Source organism: Gopherus evgoodei, unplaced genomic scaffold, assembly GCF_007399415.2.
Source record: "Gopherus evgoodei ecotype Sinaloan lineage unplaced genomic scaffold, rGopEvg1_v1.p scaffold_68_arrow_ctg1, whole genome shotgun sequence".
In the NCBI taxonomy this organism is placed as follows: domain Eukaryota; kingdom Metazoa; phylum Chordata; order Testudines; family Testudinidae; genus Gopherus; species Gopherus evgoodei.
The window spans coordinates 92456-103322 of NW_022060089.1; the positions used below are offsets into that span (position 1 = coordinate 92456).

General features: G+C 47.5%; 1 pseudogene; it reads left to right on the plus strand.

Moving 5' to 3' along the window:
- LOC115643704 lies at positions 1-815 on the plus strand (annotated as a pseudogene).
- The last annotated feature ends 10052 nt before the right edge of the window (positions 816-10867 follow it).

A 10867-nucleotide genomic window follows, 5' to 3' on the forward strand; every position in this document is an offset into this window, starting at 1 on the left:
ATGATGTTCATCTCTGGATCTCTGTTCTCTTCTACAGATCCAAGCCTCCATGAGCCCATGAACATTTTCCTTTCCATGTTGGCCATTACAGACCTTGGCTTGTCAATAGCCACCATACCAATGATACTGGGTGTATTCTGGTTTAACTCTAGGAAAATCAGCCTCAGTGCCTGTTTTGCTCAGCTGTTCTTCATCCACTCGCTTTCGTTCATTGAAACCTTTGTGCTCCTTTTGATGGCCTTTGACCATTTTCCTGCGATCTATGATCCGCTGAGATATGCTTCTATTTTAACCATGCAGAGAATAGCTAAGATGGGACTGGTGTGTGTGCTAAGAGGGATATCCGTAATGTGTTCCCAGTACCCTTTCTCCTAAAACGGTTCTGATACTGTCAAGCCAATGTCCTCTCCCATTCCTACTGCCTGAACCAGGATGTCATGAAGATGGCTTGTTCAGACATCACCATCAATAGCATCTATGGCTTGTTCATAATAGTCTTCACGGTGGGTTTGGACTCGCTGCTTATCCTGTTGTCATATGTGATGATCTTCAAAACACTGCTAAGCATTGCATCTCATACACAGCGCGTCAGGGCTCTGAACACCTGAATCTCCCACTTCTGCGCCGTCCTGCTCTTCTACACACCAATGATCAGCCTGTCTGTGATACATAGATTCGGGAAGGGCTCTTCTCCCTTACACCAGATTCTCCTGGGTTGCATCTACCTGCTGGTCCCACCACTGATTAACTCAATTGTGTACAGTGTGAAAAGCAAATACCTTTGTGTGAGGATAATCAGGGCATTTGTCAAATGAATGGTTAGTTCATCACCTGGCTCCGGCACTGGTGACAATGGAGACAAACACAGGCCACCTGGACCTTACACCCGAGCTGACATAAGTTACTTATCTTCACTCTGCAGGGAGATGTTCAGATGAGGTCTAAGGCCTGGGGCTAGCTGAGAGGTACTGATGTGGGAGGACAGTGCACTGGGGAAAGGAGACCAAGGCAGGCAGCAGCATTTACAAAGTGACTGTGTCTGTGGAAAGCCGGGGACTGATGGGATTTTGCCCCACTAAGAGCTGTACCAGTCACTGCTGTGACCTTAAAATTTATGTCAATGCAGTCAATAAAGAGAAGGGAAGTGGACGTTGTTTCCCATTACACCTGGCCTGTCACTGTCTAATCTGAAAAAAGCTGCAGAGCTATCCTGCAGTCAGAGTCCTGGCTCTTCCTGAGTGCTCTGGGGTCTTCATGAACCATGGGCACTTCACCAGGTGTGAACAGGGCCATTCAAGGGGCACGGACTTTTGGTTGTTTGAAATCAGCTGCTTATTTATTCACTGAGTGACTGGTGTTCCCTCTAATTTTTTACATCCATGTGTGGAATTAATTTTGGTATGTGGACCAATATGGAGGTGATGTGTGGCAGGGGTGGGGCCAAGTGGTTTGGAGTATGGGAGGGGGATCAGGGCTGGAGCAGAGGGTTGGGGTGTGGGAATAAAAGGACTTTGGCTGGGGATGCTGGCTCTGGGGTGGAACCAGGGATGAAGGGTTCAGGGAGCAGGAAGGGGCTCAGAGATAGGGCAAAGAATTAGTGTGCAGGGGGTTGCAGGCTCTGGGATAGGGCCAGGGTTGACAGGTTTAGGATGCTGGATGCCCCGTGTTCCCTAATCTTTAGATTGTGTATTAATTATATTGATTACTTAAGAAACCCCAGTGATCAGTCTAGGACTGATAGGTTCTTGTCTCAAAATCAGGCCAGTATTATTTAAATTATTATATTGTAGGGAACTCTGATGTGCACAGTTACAACACTCTCACTATAAGACCTTTTCAATATTTAATGTAAATTATTAATACCTTTTCACAGTCACAAACACCCCAACTTAACAAGCTAGATAAAGAATGTACATCTGCACTTCCATAGACTCACACCACCCCTGAAGTGATAGCCATCCTCTTCCTCATCACCATCACCTTACCCATCATCACTGGTGGCCATCAGTCTGCCACCTCCCAAAGACGACATCTCCTCCTGCTGCCCCTAGGCTGGGATGCCACGTTTACAATATGTTAAACTGACACCATCGTGTTTGTTGCTTGTTCAGTAGGGGATTTTTCCCTTTTCCTTGTGTGTATTTCCTCACTTTACCAGTGGTGGAGTGTCTTTTCCTGTAGGTTAGTATAGCAATGATCTCTACTTATTATCATATATGTCAATTCATTACTGTGGCCCTTTTCTGGTACGGTGTCGCATTTGGTATTTCTGTCCTACCCGGTTATTTCGGGGTTTTCCAAGCTGTGGTGGATCTGTTACGTGGAAAAGAGTATGAACTTAGGAAAGCCCTTATGCCAATCTGCTTTAACACATCATGTGTGGCCCTTCTGCTTTAGTGCATCACCACCTGTCTAACTTTGCCTTAGGTCAAGACAGAGGATATGGCCTGCAGGTGCCTTTCCTTACAGCCAAACTACTTTAATATAAACCCATTATAATCTATTGTAATAAAGCAAAGAATCAAACTCAAAAGGCAATAAGAAATCCATTAGAAAAGCTATAGAGGCAAGCAAGCAGGTGAGCTCTACAGGCTACACCTGGGCTGTGGCAGAGAGAGAAGACACACCCCAGCTCTCTCTCGGCGCAGCACCTTGGGACCAGGGAGAGGTGCTGGGCTGGGGGAGAGGTGCTTTCCCCATCCTGCACGGCCTATGTTAGCCTGCTGCATAGTCACACAGCTTAGAAGAACTTAGTGGGTGACCCCTAGTTTTTGTCTTATGAGTAGTGAATAACTTTTCGTTAGTCAACTTTTCCACACCAGTCGTGATTTTATAGACCCTCCGTCATAGCCCCCCTTAGTCATTTCTTTTCAAAGCTGAAAAGTCTCAGTCTTATTAATCTCTCCATAACCCTAATCATTTCTCTTGGCCTACTCTGTGCCTCCATTAATGGTGCCCATGTCCAGCCAGGCTCCCTCTGCCTGGGGCTGGGCTGGGAGCTCCTACAGCCTGATAAGAAGCCTGCCTGCAGGTAGGAGGCAGCTCTGGGGTAGCACAGGCTGCCATGGGTTAATGACCCAAGTTTTCCCTCCACCCTGCAGTAACTAGATACTGCCAGATCCCCTTTTCTAGTTGAAAACCAGGTACCTGGCAATGTTAAATGGCACCTGGACACAAAAGAGTGTGGGGGCCCCAGGCTGGGGGTGGGGCAAGGAGGAGTCATGTGGTGAGGTCATGTGTCCTCCTCTTTAGCTTGCACCCACCCAGTAATTTCTGAGTGCAGGTGACACCCGCTGAACATGTATCAGAGGGGTAGCTGTGTTAAAACTTCCCTCCCTCAAGATTTGAAAGTATCCTGTCCTCTGATTGGTCCTCTGGTCAGGTGACAGCCAGGTTTACTGAACTTGTTAACCCTTTACAGTCAAGGAGATATAAAGTACTTCTGTGCTATTAACTTTTCTTATCTGTTTATGACAGCATATTTGTGTTGTTCTCCACAGGTGGCAGTTCCGCTGTCAGACCAGACTGAACCTGCTCACTATCCCTGCAATACAATGGAATAATTACAGGTACGGGTGTAACCGAAGGTTGGTGGGTTACACTCAGGCCAGGCCCTTGTCTCCGGCTCTTTAACGGAGCCCTGACTCTGCTCTCCCAGGAGCCCCTCTCTGCCTGAACGCGAGTTGCTCTTACAGGCCCAGCTCACTAGGTGACATCTACCCTGTCCTTCCATCCAGACTCCAAGGAAAACTGGAGAACTGAGCAGGATTATGACATCACGGGTATCAAGCAGGCTGAACAGCTGTAACATAAGAATGGCCACACCCATAGGCGGCAGGTTATAAACATTTGCGGTGCCCGAGCACCAGGAATATTCAGGGCCGGGTGCCCTGCTCCAGCAATATTTGGAGCTGGGTCTCTCCCATGGCCCTGCCTGGATCGGGCCCCGGCCCCTGCGGGTCTCCCCCGTGCTGCCGCGTCTCTGCCTGGAGCGGGTCCTGGGCTCCGCCTGCCACCCTCCCCCTGCGTGTCCCCCCCGCCAGGCATGTCCCTGCCTGCTCGTGCTGCTGGAGTGGAACGGGTCCCGGCAGAACTGCTGGCTGCTGCCCCCAGGTCCTAGTACCGCAATCTGCTAATGGCAGGGCAGGCTGCCCTTCCCCTGCCCTTCCACCCTAACCCTGAGCCCTTCCAACATGCCAAACCCTCATCCCCAGCCACAGCCTCATCCTCCGGCACCCTAATCCGCTGCCCCAGCCCTGACCCTGCCCCCCTGCAGCATGAACCCCTCATCCTCAGCCACAGCTCTCATCCCCCAGCACCCTAATCCTGTGCCACCAGTAATGGTGGATCTGACATCGCCACCTCCAGGAACCACAATAGCAGAGAAGAACCGCGAAGCCACACTCCAGATTTGTAGGAGCGAATTGAGAAAGCCTCTTACCAGTGTGAGCGGCACCAAAGGGACTGAAGAGAAGCTGGAGCTGAACATGGAGAGGAAGATGATCTTGGGAGAAAGCTCCTGCCTGGGGCCAGGGGCACAGGCAGGTGAGATCAGGGCAGATCTTCCCAGGACCCAATGCCACCAGGTTGCCCCAGAGGCACCAGGCTCTGAACAGCTCACAAGATCCACCCTTGACTCTCTCCTTGCTGGGCACGCTGCACACGACCTGCAGATCAAGCAGCTGACAGAAATGTTGAGCAGCTCCCGCCTCATGGTGGGCCAGGTCTCAGTTTGCCAGCAGTGCCGCAAGGCATATCCAGGAAAGATGAAGGGTAAGAAAACTCAGAAGGAGACATCTGCTGAGCTGCATGGTCTTCAGGACATCGTGGATTCACAGGGTTCGATGGAACTGTGAATTCAAATCTCCCCAGGGACCAGCCACCAATCAAAATCTGCAAGAAGTGCAGTAAGCTACAATGGAAGAGACTAGCTGGCTCTACAGGTGCTGACTTGCCCGCAAGATCGCATGGAATTCCAAAGCGATGGACTCCAGGAGACTCCTCAGCATCATCCAACCGCAACAAGATGCCAGAGATGTGGCTCCTTCCAGCAGGCAAGACCAAGAAGCAGGATGGAATGGGGAAAACTGCTCCCACCAAGCAACCAAAGATGGTGTCCATTGCGACGAGTACAACAGGGCTTTGGCAAGCTGGGGAGAAAGCAACTGGGAATCCTGACGGTTCTCCCCCAAAGTCACCAAAGGCCTCCAGAGCTAGGACACCATCCCCTCCAAGGAGCAAAGTTACAGTGCTCAAACAGATGTTAATGTGCCTCAAACAAACCTTCGGCAAGCTTCAAAAGAAAGTGAAGTCCCGAATTTCCAAGGACTCTCGTTCCAGAACACCTGACACTAAATTTACAAAGTCACCCTTTTGGAAGGCAAGGGCCTCCAAGTGTGACCGGTTACCACACTACTGAATCCCACCCTGCCAGCATGCCCACTAAGAAAAGGGGACCACAAATTCCAACATCTCCCTATCATCCAGCGGATCTGCTAAGCATGGGCTAAAGTGGCTGAGAAGAATGCCTTGTTGTCCTGGGACACAGAGACTGATGTATTAGAGACTCTCATTGGGGTATGACATCTAAATTCAGATTCCAAGATAAAGGGTGTCCTGGGGCCTTGGATGAGATTGAGGTTGTGGCTAGCTCACTGGATTTGTTACTTTACCCTCATATGGTTCAAGAATCAATCCTTCCTTCAAGAGTGGCTGACACTAAATTGACAAAGCCATCCTTTTGAAAGCCAAGGGATCCTAAGTCTGTCCAGTAGTACTATTAGGGGCCTACCATGAATCAAACCCAAACCGGCCCTTTGACCCCTAAAACCCTGCCCCTCCACCCTTAAACCCTGCCCACCTATCACCAGAAGCCCCATCCACAGGGATATTACTTCCAGAGTCAAGGCGGACACATGACCGAAAGCAAAGTGTGTCATGTGACCCCTCTAAGAACTCCTCCCACTGTCCTCTACCAATCAGGAATGGTTTCACCCCCATAGGCCTACGCCGAGAGGTCATCTGACCAATCAGGGGTGTTCCAGGGTGGGGTGACTCATCCAGATGTGGCTCGTGGGACCCCTCTAAGATCTCCTCCCACTGCACTCTACCAGTCGCGATGGGTTTCAGCCACATAGAACCACCCCAAGAGCAGATTTGACCAATCAGTGGTGTTGCGGGGCAGGGTGACCCACCCAGATGAGGATCATGTGATCCCTCTGAGAACTTCTCCCAGCACCCTCTGTCAATCAGAGTGCAGCACTATCACCCCATAAGTCCTAGCAATTGGGACAGAAGAGGACATCTTTTACCAAGGATGCGTACCTTAGAAATCGTGGAAACATGGACTCCTTTTTCACCACCTCTGTGAGCACTGTAGACTTTGTTTTAGTCCCGAAGGCCTTTGAACTTGTGTGGAGAAAGCGCTACATTAGCGACAGTTCCCACAAGGGCTCTTTGACTCAGCCATTGATTAATACGCCAGAACCTGAAACCTAAACTCTCTTGAGGCACCCTGATGAGTGTGATGGCCTCTCATTTTCCACCCCCGTAGTGGTGGAAGGCAAACACAGCTTCGGGGAGTCATCGGAGGAGAAGATGAATGGAAAAGACATGCTCAGGTAAATGAATGATTAAAAAGTGACTGTTGATGATGGAGTGTAATGGGCTTAGGAACCGGGGGGTGTGGGTTGGGCTGTGTCTATTTAAAAACAAGCAGGGAGAACTTACACTATTTCTTTTCTTTAAATCTCTGGAAAGCTTGACAATGCCTTTCTCGAGGACCCGGAGGCCCTGGACAGTGTTACATAAAGCAGCAAAGATGAATCGGGTTCTCCTTGTTTTTGCTCAAAGCCGATACAAATTGTTGAAGAGGACTCCGAGGATGATGGCTATGAGGAGTTTAGGAGGCTTGGCATGGAACTAACTGAGCCAGTGCCACATCGTGAGCGTAAAAAAAGTCATACAGACTATTGTACGTGTTGCTGTTTATGCTGTCCTGAATAACTGCCTTAGGGAAAAGCTTTTTGAAGATTGTGAGGGCTGTGTCATAGATGTGCCAGCCCAACGGCGCCATGACTTCAGTAGATATAAACTGCAAGCTCCGGGGCCTGTGTGCTGAGCTGTATTTGGAAAGCTTATTAAACACTGTTCTTGCCATAGGGTATGCTATGCAATGTCTGTGCCTAACCCAAGAACATTTAGCGTAAGAGGTGACCTTGATAAATGCTGTGCAATTTAGTGCAGACCCTGACCGTTACCATGTTTTAAAGAAAATGACCAAACCGGAAGATGTGTGTGTCACCTTATTGACTTGAACTGGGACCGTATAGAACATGGCTACAACCAAGGTCCTGTAGTGGCACCAAATCTTATGTGAAGGGGGTCATAGAAGGGGTCTAAAATCAGGTTATGGGTTGTTTGTTATGATTATGCTGTCTGTATGCATGTGTCATTTTGTAATTGAAGTTATGAATATTGGCTCTATCCTGTCTGTATAGGTGTTAGCTCTGTATAGGTGTTAGCTCTGCCTAGCCTGCTTGATGGCCCATTAAGGACCATCAGCTACACAACTGACCCATTGAGAGAAGGCAGATACACCTTGTGAGTCAGCAAAGTATGCAGGGACTTGTCCATATGACTCCAAACTCCATTTTGCTTGTAATTTTCTACAGTAAGGACAAAAAGGTGTTCTTACACCTGGATAAAACTATAAAAGGCTGATGCCTCATCTCCATCTTGTGTTCAGTCCTGCTTCTCACCTCTGGAGGGACTTTGCTACAAACTGAAGCTCTGAACAAAGAACTGATGACCCATCCCATCTGGGGATGTACTCCAGAGACTTAATTTAATCCTGCACTTTATTCTGTCATTGCTACAAGCCTGGACCAAGAACTTTGCCATGACTGTATGTTCTTGATTCCATTGAACCAATTCTAGCTCTTATCTGTATCTTTTTCCTTTTATGAATAAACCTTTAGATTTTATAAATTCATAGATTCTAGGACTGGCAGGGACCTCAAGAGGTCATCGTGTCCAGTCCTCTGCCCTCATGGCAGGACCAAATACTGTCTTGACCAGCCCTGATAGCCATTTATCTAACCTACTCTTAAACATCTCTGGAGATGGAGATTTCACAAGCTCCCTAGGCAATTTATTCCAGTGTTTAACCACCTTGACAGTTAGGAACTTTTTCCTAATGTCCAGTCTAAACTTCCCTTGCTGCAGTTTAAGCCCATTGCTTCTTGTTCTATCATTGGAGGCTAAGGTGAACAAGTTTTCTCCCTCCTCCTGATGACACCTTTTTAGATACCTGAAAACTGCTATCATGTTCCCTCTCAGTCTTCTCTTTTCCAAACTAAAGAAACCCAATTCCTTCAGCCTTCCTTCATAGGTCATGTTCTCAAGACCTTTAATCATTCTTGTTGCTCTTCTCTGGACCCTCTCCAATTTCTCCACTCTTTCAGTACCTGTTTTCCCTCAATTACAAGGTTTCATCCTGTGAGTTTATCGACGATGAAACCACGTGTGTGTTTTGGAAGCACGCAAAAGACCGGTACTCTGTCTCTGGCACTGCCAACGTCTTCATAGCCTGTTTCACCACCGCTTATGCCTGCTTAGAACTATACAACCTCCTAGAGAGGTTGCAAGAGTGGTGCCTGTACCACAACACTGTCTGGGTCATATTTGTGAAAAGGGAAAGTGAGTGGAATCCCCCTCTGGGGGATTATTTAGGGGCAACAACCAGTGTTATTTTAAACCATTTCGGTAAACCATTTTCCTTACCTTCAAAGAATTTGAAGGGCTAACATCAGCGGGTCTGGTACATATAGTTCTGTGAGTCTCTGGTTGTAACTCTTTAAAGTCAGGTAACACATCAGTGTAGCAAAAATGTTATGGGCTGTAAAATATCTCCACATCCTAGGTTTTAAAGTTCTGTTAAATCGCTCTACAACCCCTGCTTTGACTTCATAATTAGTAAGAAGATGAAGAACTCCATGCCACTTTAATAATCTGCCTAAAGGTTTGTTTAAAAATTCTTTCCCCAGATTGGTTTGTAATTTTTGAGGCACGCAACCTTTGCTGAAAATAGCTTGAAAGGCCTTGGATATCTCAACACCTGTCTTGTCTTTTAGGCCTAAGGCCCAGGCATATTTGGACAGATTGTCTATCACTGTTAAGATGTACTTAAAACCGCTGCTGCATTTGGAGAACCGGTGCATATCCACAAAATTTGCCTGCCATTGCACATCCACATCTAACACAATGGTCTTATTTCTTTAAAGTGTATTCAAGCTGGTTTGTGTAAAGGGAAAGAAGAACAGGAGTACTTGTGGCACTTTAGAGAGTTACAAATTTATTTGAGCATAAGCTTTGGTGGGCTACAGCCCACTTCATCGGATGCATGCAGTGGAAAATATAGTATATATAGATATATATATATATATATATATATATATATATATATATATATATATATATATATATATATATATATATATATATATATATACAGAAAATATTTACCAATGGTTGTTACCATACACACTATAAGGAGAGTGATCAGTTAAGGTGAGCGATTATCAGCAGGAGAGAAAAAGAACTGTTTGTAGTGGTAATGAAAATGGCCCATATCCAGCAATTGACAAGAAGATGTGAGGAACTGTAGTGGGACTCATCCACTCCCAGTCTTTATTGAAGCCTAATTTTATGGTGTCCAATTTGCAAATTAATTCCAATTCAGCAGTCTCTTGTTGGAGTCTGTTTTTCAAGCTTTTTTGTTGTAATATTGTGACTTCTAGGTCTGTAATCAAGTGAGCAGGGAGAGTGAATTTTTCTCCCACTGGTTTTTTAATGTTATAATTCTTGACGTCTGATTTGTGTCCATTTATTCTTTTACATAGAGACTGTTCGGTTTGGCCAAAGTACATGGCAGAGGGGCATTCCTGGCGCATGATGACATATATCACATTGGTAGACATGCAGGTTTATGAGCCTCCGATAGTGTGGCTGATATGATTAGGTCCTATGATGGTATCCCCGCAATAGATATGTGAACATTGTTAGCAAGAGGCTTTGTTGCAAAGATAGGTTCCTGAGTTAGTGTTTTTGTTGTGTGGTTGCTGTAGGTTTGCGGGCTGTCTATAAGAGCGGACTGGCCTCTCTCCCACGATCTGTGAGAGTGAGGGATTGTCCTTCAGGATAGGTTGTAGATGCTTGATGATGTGCTGGAGAGGTTTTAGTTGGGGGCTGTGGTGGATTAACAAATTTGCCATCCCGGGCCCTGAAAAAATTGCCGTGCACCCCCCATGCGCCAGCTCACCTCCGCTCCCCCACGGCAAGCCTGGGAGGGAGGTAGGAGAAGGGGACTTGTGACGCGCTCGGGGGATGGTGGCTGTAGAGCGAAGATGAGCTGGGGTGGGAAGCGGTTCCTGCCCCCTCTCCCGGGTTACTCCTAGCCCTCGTGGGTCGCAGCTCACCTCTGCTCCGCCTCTTCTGAGTGTGCCACTACTCGCTTCTGTCTCCCTCCCAGCATTTTCTCATGGCAAGCCAGGGAGGGAGATGGAAGAAGGGAAGCGCAGTGTGCCTGGGGGAGGAGGCGGGCCAGGGATTTGGAGAAGGGGCAGAGATAGGCAGGGGACGTGAGCAAATTTGCCACCCTAAGCCTAGGCCTTGTTGGCCTAGGCGATAATACGCCACTGGTTGGGAGCTGGTTGGTGATGGCTACTGGTGTTCTGTTACTTTCTTTTTCCGCCTGTCCTGTAGTAGATGACTTCTGGGTACTTTTCTGGTGCTGTCAATCTGTTTCTTCACTTCTGCAGGTGGATATTGTAGTTGCAAGAACGCTTGATAGAGATCTTGTAGGTGT